Source organism: Nematolebias whitei, chromosome 2, assembly GCF_014905685.2.
Source record: "Nematolebias whitei isolate Nwh7 chromosome 2, NemWhi1, whole genome shotgun sequence".
Classification (NCBI taxonomy): domain Eukaryota; kingdom Metazoa; phylum Chordata; class Actinopteri; order Cyprinodontiformes; family Rivulidae; genus Nematolebias; species Nematolebias whitei.
This window is the reverse complement of record NC_056499.1, coordinates 29,248,106-29,259,054: the sequence shown is the minus strand read 5'-3', so window position 1 is coordinate 29,259,054 and position 10,949 is coordinate 29,248,106. Positions and strand designations below refer to the sequence as shown.

General features: G+C 40.2%; 1 pseudogene; it reads left to right on the top strand.

Moving 5' to 3' along the window:
* The first annotated feature begins 1,084 nt into the window (after nucleotides 1-1,084).
* LOC119426528 lies at nucleotides 1,085-9,599 on the top strand (annotated as a pseudogene).
* Nucleotides 9,600-10,949: the final 1,350 nt, after the last annotated feature.

Genomic DNA, 10,949 nt, shown 5'->3' with positions numbered 1-10,949 from the left:
TATATATATATATATATATATATATATATATATATATATATATATGTGTGTATACAGTAGCCCCTCGCTACTTTGCGGTTTGTTTATCACAAATTTGCTATAGTGCGGTTTTTCAAAGTAAGTTTGGACATGACACAATTGGCTGATTGATGATGAGCCATGGGTTGGTTATTTAGAATAAATTATTTTAAATGATTTTGCACCATGTGTGAAGCCCCAAAGTTGTATTCGGGCCCAAAACATCCAATCCAACCTGGTCCCAGCCTGCAGTCATCATTTCTGAACCCCACCTGACCCTACAAATTAACAGTACAGAAATTACAGGTCAGCGCCTTTAAAAAATCTCCAACATTTTTAATTAGTTATTAACGGTCGGGGACGCGTGGCTGAATGAAAGGGGCAGAAAATCGTAGCTGAGGTGGTATTTGACCTTTCATGGCCGCAAAAGAGCATTTAAACCCTGTTTCTGCCTGCATTCTTCATTATTCAGATACGGACCCTGCTCTGACACGTCTGCTTTGAGATCTCACCTGTTTGGGTCATCAGCCACGTGCGTCCGCTGAGTGCAGCTGCTGAATAAACGTCCATTTGGGTGATGGATTGTTTCCTGGCAGTATAGTCCCATCTGAAGCTTAACTGAACTTTTTGCCTCTTTCAAGGCCGGTCAGCTCGCCGTAAAATTGCCACGTGTGGCTGGTGAATGTTTGGCAGGCCATATTATCATATAATTGGATTGCGGCTGATCCTGACCCAATTGAAAGCCAGACACCGACCCAGCCCGTTCATCCAGCACATTATCATGACCTACCCCGCCCCGAATTCTATCTGAACCCCAGCAGTGTTCAGTTGTTGTACTTCTGTGCTATTCATGGTTTGTCCACGGACACCATGTTCAAACACAAGGGCATCCATAAGTGCACCTAGCACCAGGACACTCTAGGTTATAGATGGGTGATCTATGACCATCTGATTTTGCTCGAAATGCCTGGCAGAAAAAAACGTCAGAAAGATCTTCAACGCACACCTCCAGGAGAGTTTTAACTGCATCCCAGCTGAGGAAGGGGACACTGAGTCCAAAAGGGCCATGTTCCATGCCTCAGTTATTGAGGTAGCTGCCGTGATTTGTGGCCACAAGTTTATTGGTGCTTCTTGCAGTGGCCATCCTCAAAATCGGTAATGGACACCCCGGGTTACATAGGTTGTCAAGCTGAAGAAGTTCTATTGGGCCTTGTTGACTTACAGGACTCCAGAGGCAGATGAGGAGTATCAGTTAGCCAAGCAGTTCTCAGCCTTGGCTGTTACTGAGGCAAAAGCTTGGATGTGGAAGGAGTTTGGTGAGACCTTAGGTAGAGACTCTCGGTCAGCTCTGAGAGATTTTGGCAAACCACCAAGCGGCTGAGGAGGGGAAAGCAGTGCTTTACTAACACTGTGTTCAGTGAAGGTGGGGTGCTGTTAACCTCAACCAGTGATGTCAACGGGAGATGGAAGGAATACTTCTCGGACCTTCTCATGGAGGAAGCTGAGTCGGGAGACTTGGGGTTGGTCTGTGCATAACTGTGGCTGAGGTCGTCAAGGTAGTCAAAACGCTCTGTGGTGAAAAGGCTCCGGGGGTCGACGAGATCTGCCCTGTCTTCCTTAAGGCTCTGGATGTTGTGGGGCTGTCTTGGTTGACACATCTTTGAAACATGGCGTGGACATCGGGGTAAGTGTCACTGGACTGACAAACTGGAATGGTGGTTCTCCTCTTCAAAAAGGTGGGCTGGAAGGTGCGCTCCAATTGTAGGAGCATCACCAATGACGTATATTCTATAGACATGCTGCATAGGAATATAGGCACTGGTCAATGAGCACAGAGAGACCCGCCAGGACCCACCCGACCCGAATTCGGGTCGGGTGGGGCCTGGCGGGGCCGGGCTAGAAATGACAGTTCTAAGGTAGATCATTCTGATAAGGTTCATTTTAAAAGTACCTCACATGATGAAAAAATGTGGGCAACTCTGCTTTAAGAGGACTTCTTCAAGAAGGCTTTGCTCTCTGTGCTCATAGATCACCCATCTATAACCTAGAGTGTCCTGGTGCTAGGTGCACTTATGGATGCCCTTGTGTTTGAACATGGTGTCCATGGACAAACCATGAATAGCACAGAAGTACAACAACTGAACACTGCTGGGGTTCAGATTAGAGATGTCGTTCCTCTCAGTCACACACCTCTAGGTCACACAGTCATTACCCACATGGGCATTGAAGTCCCCCAGCAGAATAAAGGAGTCCCCAGCTGGTGCCCCTCCTAGCACCCCTGTTAAGGACTCTAAGAAGGACGGATACTCTGAACTGCTGTTTGGCACGTAGGCACAAACAACTGTCAGACCTTGTTCCCTTACCTGAAGACACAGGGAAACTACCCTCTCATTTACTGGGGAAAACAACACACAGGTACCAAGATGGGGGGCTAAGAGTACACCAACACCGACCTGGCACATTTCACCATGGGCAAATCCAGAGTGGAATAATCGTTCCGGAACCCATGCTGTGTGTTGAGGTGAGTCCAGTTATATCAAGTGGGTATTTCACAACCTCACACACAAGCTCAGGATCCTTCCCTGCCACAGAGGTTACATTCCATGTCCCAAGAGCCAACTTTGGTAAACCAGGTCAGTGTGCCAAGAACTCCGCCTTTGGCCACTGCCCATAGAGTCATGCACCTGACTCGTATGGCCCCACAGGTGGCCAACAGGAAGACAAACGCATGTTGCTCATTTGGGCTGTGCCCAACCGGGCCCCATGGGTAGAGACCCATTTACCAGACACTCGTCAACGAGCCCCTCCCCCAAGCCTGGCTCCAGGGTGGGGCCACGGTAATCCACATTCAGACAAGGGACACTGAGCTTCTATTTGTTTTCTGTCAATGAGTTTTTGGAAATAAAAACAAGTGCATAATAAATCAGCTTCAAGAATTCTCTCTCTAGCATCAAAAGCCCTCGGTGAAATGAATGATCTCAGTACCCCCCAACCCTCCCCCACACGCCACACCCCCCCCCCCCCCCCCCCCCACACACACACACACACACACACACACAGACACATTTGTCGTTCTATCTTTAGTTTACATATTGAAAATAATATTACTAAATGAAAATTGATATTAACTAACTGGTTACAAAGAGACTTAACTCTTTCTGGTAAGATGCTATTAACCAAAATGGAGACTCTATCTATCAAGACTGGTTTACCCCATATCCTCCATAGCCATACCTCCAAAAATTATTAAGGAAATTAATAAATTAAACTTTAACTTCATTTGGAAAAATAAACATCATTATATCAAAAGAGGGGCAGCACGGTGGCGCAATTGGTAGAGCTGCTGCCTCTCAGCGAGCAGGTCCCTGGTTCAAACCCCGGTCCAGGGGCCTTTCTGGGTGGAGTTTGCATGTTCTCTCCGTGCATGCGTGGGTTTTCTCCGGGTACTCCGGTTTCCTCCCACAGTCCAAAAACATGCATGTAAGGCTGATTGGTAACTCTAAATTGTCCTTAGGTGTGAGTGAGAGAGTGAATGGTTGTTTGTCTCGTTTGTCTCTATGTGTCCCTGTGATGGACTTGCGACCCGTCCAGGGTGTACCCCGCCCCTCGCACAGTGATTGCTGGACATGGGCACCAGCGACCCCCGTGACCCAAAATGGAATAAGCGGGTAAAGAAAATGGATGGATGGATGGATATCAAAAGAGGAGACACTTAAAAATTATGAAGATGGTGGGATTAAAGCAATAGATTTTGAAATGAATGGCTTCAATCATTTCTTAAAAATGGTCATGACATTTGATTTGCTGTCCCCTCTTTGGTTTTTAGTAAAGTTGGAGGTACTGACTTCCTGTTAAGATGTGACTTTGACATTCCTAAATTACCTGTTAAATTATCTGCTTTTCACCAACAGGTGTTATTAAACTGGAAAATAGCATACAAACATAATTTCAGTCCTCATAATGTTCCTTTTTGGAACAAAAGCGTCGTTCTACACAGATGGAAGTCTGTGTCATGGAAACATCGATGGAGAAGCAAATATGGTCACTCACTCATCTAATGGATGAAAAGGAAACTCTAAATGAATATGAAGAATTCATAAAAAAATATAATCTAATCTGTACCAAAAAAACTATGACAAAGTAATAAAAATATACCAATTGCATTTGTTCAATTAATAAAGAACAATTATGATACTAAATTAAACGAACAATTAGTTTACTGAGCATCAATCTCAATGGACTAAATTTAATACACATAAAATGCATCATCAATTTTTTAAGACAACATTTAATAAAAACAATATATACTGGTCAGGTAAGAAGAAAGTTTCACAATTTCTAAGAAGGAAAAAGAAGAAGAAGGAAAGAATAAAAATAACAATAATGACAACATATCTGGGTTTCCCTCTTCCACATAAATATAAAGAATTACATTTCAAAACTCTAAATAATATTTATCCTTCAAACGAGTTCATCAGAAATAGATTTAACTTTGAATGTGAAAACTGTTATATATGTAATAAACCTGAAACAACAGAACATTTATTTTATTTCTGTCATTCTGTGAACACGTTATCGAAATCCCTTCATGATCTTCTGACCATAAAATCTATGAACATAGACTCCTTCTCCCTTCAGAATATCTTATGTGGATATGTATCTGAAAATAAAAAAGATGAATACTTTGTTAATAACATTGTCATAATCTTAAAATTCTACATACATAAATGTAGATATGGCAAGTCTAAGAGATTATGGTCTGTATTCAAACAAGAACTCCAGATGTTAAAACTTTCATTAGACAGTGCTAAAAAAAAAACCACAAGCAAAAAAGCTCTCTGATCACCTCGCTCAGATAATATAGCCCCCTGACAAATTATTTTAGTAATTATGTAGAATGTTAGATAAATAGTTCTGTGTTTTTTTAGTTTACTTGTACCATATTAATTATTATTATATTATATTATTATATTATAATAATAGTACCTAAATTTAAATTTATGATGGTTAATATGATAATTTGTTTAAGCATATGTTGACCTTAGGAGGTATGACAGGAGATATTTTTACATGCTTATATGTATCATTGTAATTTGATATTGTCCTTTGTTATTTTATTTTTGTATTCCTTTGTTCTATATGTTCAATAGTTCAATAAAGTAAAAAAAAGTTGAAAAGCAAATAAAATGAATGGGATAATAAAAGCATGAAATCTTTAAAAGGTTTTTAAAAATTAAGTTAAAAAATGCTAAAATAGGCATTAAGAATTGAAATGATCAAAAAAGTATTAAAAGTAGAATGATTCGCAAAATAGCTAAAACTGTTTTTAACAGACAAAACGAGCTAGAATAAAACTAAATCTATAATTCAAAAATACCATAGCAATAATTTTGTCTGCATTGCAAGCCATTTGTGAGCTGCATGGAGAAGACCAATGTGCCAAACTGCAAATCTTGTTTGTCTTTGTGGTTGGTGCTTTGGAAATTCAAGATACAGTAATTTACACATGCAAATATACACTAAACACTATTAAAGGATTAAACCAATAGAACATGGAAAATAAATAAATACAGGTTTTCCATATATTCTTCATTTCATTATGCTTTATATGTATGTGTGTATGTGTGTGTGTGTGTGTGTGTGTGTGTGCGCGCGTGTGTGTGCATGTGTGTGTGTGGGTGTGTATGTGTGTGTGTGTGTGTGTGGGTGTGGGTGTGGGTGTGGGTGTGTGTTTCCAAATCTGTTTGGATTTGAAGAACACTATTTTACATATCAGCTCATTAAAGGTGCAATACTGATGTATGTAGTAAAGTAAAAGGCAATAATGCTCATTTACAAATTATTAATTCACGATCATTAAAATAAGTCTAAACCCTTAAAAACTTACAGAAAATATATATTTGTGTGTTGTCTAGTTTAGCTTAAATACATTTGTTGGCTAAAAAGCCTATGTGTTAAACTAAACAAAGTAGCTGTGTTTGTCCATTTAATAACCAAAGATAGCAGTCTATGTTTAAAAAGTAGGTTTGTCTGTGGAGTCCACCCTGCAGAGGTTTGTTTTAGGCCTATGTGGACCCTAACCCAAAATTATTTTGTAGACACACCTGAAGTGGAGAGTATAAAGACTCATAAAGAAACTGTCCAGATGACCTGATTTAACATTTTTTGTACCAAAAACAAAACAGAGCCAGACATCAAACATCAATGAGCCATTCCACAGCTGTTTTGTACAGAAACTCCTCTGCCACTAGACAGATCCTGATGACGCTCCCTCTGCCAGCCTGCTGCAGGCTCTTCCTCTACAGAAGTAGGAACACAAGAAGGAAGAACACAAGAAAGAAGGACGCAGACATGGACACCATCATAGACACCATCATGAGCATGAAATGTGGCAGATGATGGAGACCATGATGGGGAAAAAGATTCAATTCAATTCAGTTTATTTATATAGTGTCATATCACAGCAAAGTTGTCTCAGGGCACTTTACATAGAAAAGCCAATAAGTAAAGTTCTCTATCTAAGGAAACCAGCAGACTTGTTGAATCTTCACTTCGTTGCAGTCTCCCATCCTGAGCAAGCACAATGACAACAGCGGAAAGGAAAAACTCACTTTTAAAAGGAATAAACCTCCAGCAGAACCAGGCTCAGGACAAGCGGCCGTCTGCTTTGACCAGCTGGGTTTGAGACGACAGGAAGGAGAGACAAACGAACACAAAATGGCTGGTCCAGATATACTGTAGGTCCAGGTGTACCAGAAAAACAATAAACTCATGTCAAGGATAGAAAAAATAATTATAAATTCAAAACAGGTTGAGCAGAGTAAGTAAAAAAAAGCATAGTGAAAAAATGCGGTCAGTTTGTCCTCCAGCAGTCTAAGCCTATAGCAGCATAATTAAGGGACAGCTCAGGAAACCCAAGCCGACCCTAACTATAGGATTTAGCAAAAAGGAAAGTCTTAAAACTAGACAATGTGTCAGCATCACGGACAGAAACTGGAAGTTGGTTTCACAAGAGAGGAGCCTGATAACTGAAAGATCTGCCTCTCATTCTGGTTTTGTAAATTCTAGGAACCACAAGTAAACCTGCAGCCTGAGAGCAAAGTGTTCTGTTAGGAAAATATGGAACAATAAGATCTGTAATATAAGATGGAGATAGTTTGTTGAGAGCTTTGTAGGTTAGAAGTAAGATTTTGAATTCAGTTCTGGATTTGACAGGGAGCCGATGGAGAGAAGCTAAAACTGGAGAAATATGATCTCTCCTAATAACTCCAGTTAAGACTCTGGCAGCAGAATTCTGGATTAACTGAAGACGTTTTAAAGAAGTATTTGGACACCCAGATAACAAACCATTGCAATAGTCCAGTCTAGATGTGACAAATGCATGAACCAGTTTTTCTGCATCATTTTTAGGTAAGATATTTCAAATTTTAACGATATTACGCAGGTGGACGAAGGCAGTTCTAGTAATGTTTGTAATGTGGGGGTTAAAAGACATGTCCTGATCAAAAATAACACCAAGATTTTCAACATTAGAACTGGAGGCCAGATTAATGCCATCCAAGGATGGCAAAAAACTGAAAAATGTATTCCTAAGAGGCTCATTGTCCAAAAACCAAAACCTCAGTCTTGTCTGTGTTCAAAAGCAGAAAATTAAGGGTCATCCAAGATTTTATGTCTTTAAGACATGCTTGTAACTTAAGCAACTGATTGGATTCATCAGATTTCATGGACAAATATAATTGTGCATCATCAGCATAACAATGAAAATTTATCCCATCCATCCATTCACTATCTTTTAACCACTTCTTCCATTTTGGGTCACGGGGGTTGCCGGGGCCCATGTCCAGCAATCACTGTGCGAGGAGCAGGGTACACTCTGGACATGTCGCAAATCCATCACAGGGCCACATAGAGACAAACGAGACAAACAACCATTCACTCTCTCACTCACACCTAGGGACATTTTAGAGTTACCAATCAGCCTAACATGCATGCTTTTTGTCTGTGGGAAGAAACCGGAGTACCCGGAGAAAACCCACGTATGCACAGAGAGAACATGCAAACTCCACACAGAAAGGCCCCTGGCCCGGGATTTGAAACGGGGACCTGCTCGCTGAGAGCCAGCAGCTCTACCAGTTGCACCACCTTGCTGCTCAAAAATTTATCCTATGTTGTTTAATAACATTACCTAATGGAAGCATATATAAAGTAAAGAGTATTGGTCCAAGCACTGAGCCCTGAGGTACTCCATGACTAACTTTGCTGTATGAAGAAGATTCATCATTGATATTTACAAACAGGAATCTATCAGCTAAATATGATTTAAACCATTTTAGCAGCACTGAGGTCTAACAGGACCAGTATCGAGACACAAGTCCATTCATTGTTTGAGGCCATGAGAGTAGCATTAGTGACTTTTACTAGTGCTGTTTCTGTACTATGATGAGCTCTAAACCCTGACTGAAACTCTTCAAACATTATTTCTTTGTAGATGTTCACGCAACTGACCTGCAACTATTTTCTCTAGAATTTTTGAGATGAAAGTTAGATTAGATATAGGTCTATAAATGGCTAGATTTCTGAATCAAGGTCGATGAGGATTTGGCCATGATTGAGACCATGATGGGGTTAAAGATTTGGCTGATTATGGAGACCATCATAGACATCATCATGTGCATAAAGATTGAGCAGATGATGTAGACCATCATGAGCAGAAAAATTTGGCCAATGATGGAGACCAACAAGATGTGGAGAAGGATGAACAAAAAGATAGAGACCATGAAGGATATGACGACAAAAGACAAAAAGAACACCATGTGGACATCAACACCAAGATTCTGACCACTAACAATAGCTCAGAAGAACTGCTACTGGAAGGAGACATGATGATTCCCAAATCCAGGAATGACATTATAGATGACATTGGCCATTCACTCAACCTTTATTTATACAGGTAATCTCATTGAGCCTCGGCGACTCATTTACAAGAGACCTGACCAATGGCCAATGCCATGAAGTGCTTATACAACAGCTGCCTGTCGAGAAAATCCTCAAAAGGCTTGGTGATGGTCCCCTACATCATAGGCAATGAGTATGCCAATTACGAAAAGCAGATGACCCAGGGTGCCATGATGGCCTTCACTGCCGAAACCTGCATTCACTTTGTCCCTCGTACCAATGAGAATTACTTCATCTTGATTCATGGCAAAGGCAGATGTTACTCATGAGGAATGCAGGAACTTTCACTTAACAAAGGGGGCTGCATCTACGGTGGAATCGCCCAGCATGAGCTGAACTACACTCTGGGTTTCCAGCACAAGCAGAGCAGACCAGGAGCGATCATGACAGCCACATCAGGATCAACTAGCAGAACATCGTACTGGCAAGTGCCTACAACTTCAGATATGATACAACCTGAACACACTTCATGACTACAGCTCCAAAATGCACAATGTGCCTTCTTCATCGCCTATGGAAGGCACAGTATGACCCCCATCCCCAACCCCAATAACCCGATTGGCCAGAGGAATGGATTGTCTTACTGGGACATCAAAATAATCAACATACTCTACAATTGCTAACTACAGTGTTGATGCTGAATAGGAAATGCTTTTCTAAATGTTGAGGTGGTGGAATATATCACCTCGCAAGCCTAAAATATATTCAATAAAGATGCTGCAAAATGATATTTGTCTCATTATTCTTCTCTGTGTTCAGTAAACATTGTACCCCTACAGCAAGACAATGTTCCAATTTCAAAGTTAGGCAAAATATCCATTGTGTTAACATAGCACAGAGCAAACTCAAACGTTTGCAACTGAAAGTCTGTGAAAATCTTGTTTCGAGAATTGCTCTCAAAAGATTAGCTTTAAATATTTCAAACTGCTGTGACAACATGAGACAGAGACAGCAGTTTGGCTTTATACTCAAAATGAGTTTCTTCCATCTTCTAAGAGTCTGATTAGGAGTTTCTATATGAGTACTAGCAGTACTTTCATTCCTAAATACAGCTAACAGCCAAATTATCCACAGTGCTGCTGTTCAGCAGATGTGATTAGGAACACTTATTGTCTGTGAAAATGTTTTTTCTCCATATCTGCATTTGTTTGTCTATATTGTTAGCAAAATAATTCATGATCCAGTGGACACGTTCAAATTAAACATTTAGAAAGTAGTTATTGGATGGTCATTCACAATTGATTAACTTTTGGAGGAAAAAGCTAAATAACATGATTAACACAAAAAAATGACTCTATCTAAAATAACAGATCTCAACATAAACTGACCTTCGTTTTAAATTCTGGCATGAAAAGTGACAGGCTAATGCTAAAGTTAAATGCTAGAATAAATTTCTGAATATCTTCTGTTTTCTGGTAAATTTCACCAAACACTTTAAGAACTGAAACAACGATTCAGAAATAAGTTGGACTGGTTTGAATGTCTGAGCAGCTTTGTGTTGAAACACATTTCTCGGTTTGGCACAAGAGCTGTTATATTTTCTATCTGCATGATGAAACAGGTGTTCAGAGCCTATAGCTCGATGGGGCTGTGATGTGAGGGTGGGGAGGTGGTTTCATGTCCTTCTATGATTCATTAACAATGAACTAGATTCATGCTGCACATCCAGAATGGGTTACTGTCCTTTAATGATAGGAGTTTTACATCATTTAGCTCTGTGCTTTGTTTGTTTTTTGTTTTAAAATTTATTTCTCATTCTAATCCAAGGGAGAGGGATCTTTACATATTTTATCCCATCTGTCTTCATCTTTCCTGTTGGCATTCCTCCTCTCAGCTTTGGCCTCCTAACCATTACTACCGTGTAGTGAGAAAATTTCCTACAGGCTCCCCTGTGTCCACGGAAGACTGTCAGCCAGTGCAAAAAAAAAAAGCTTATTTATACATACAGTATATATATATATATATATATATAT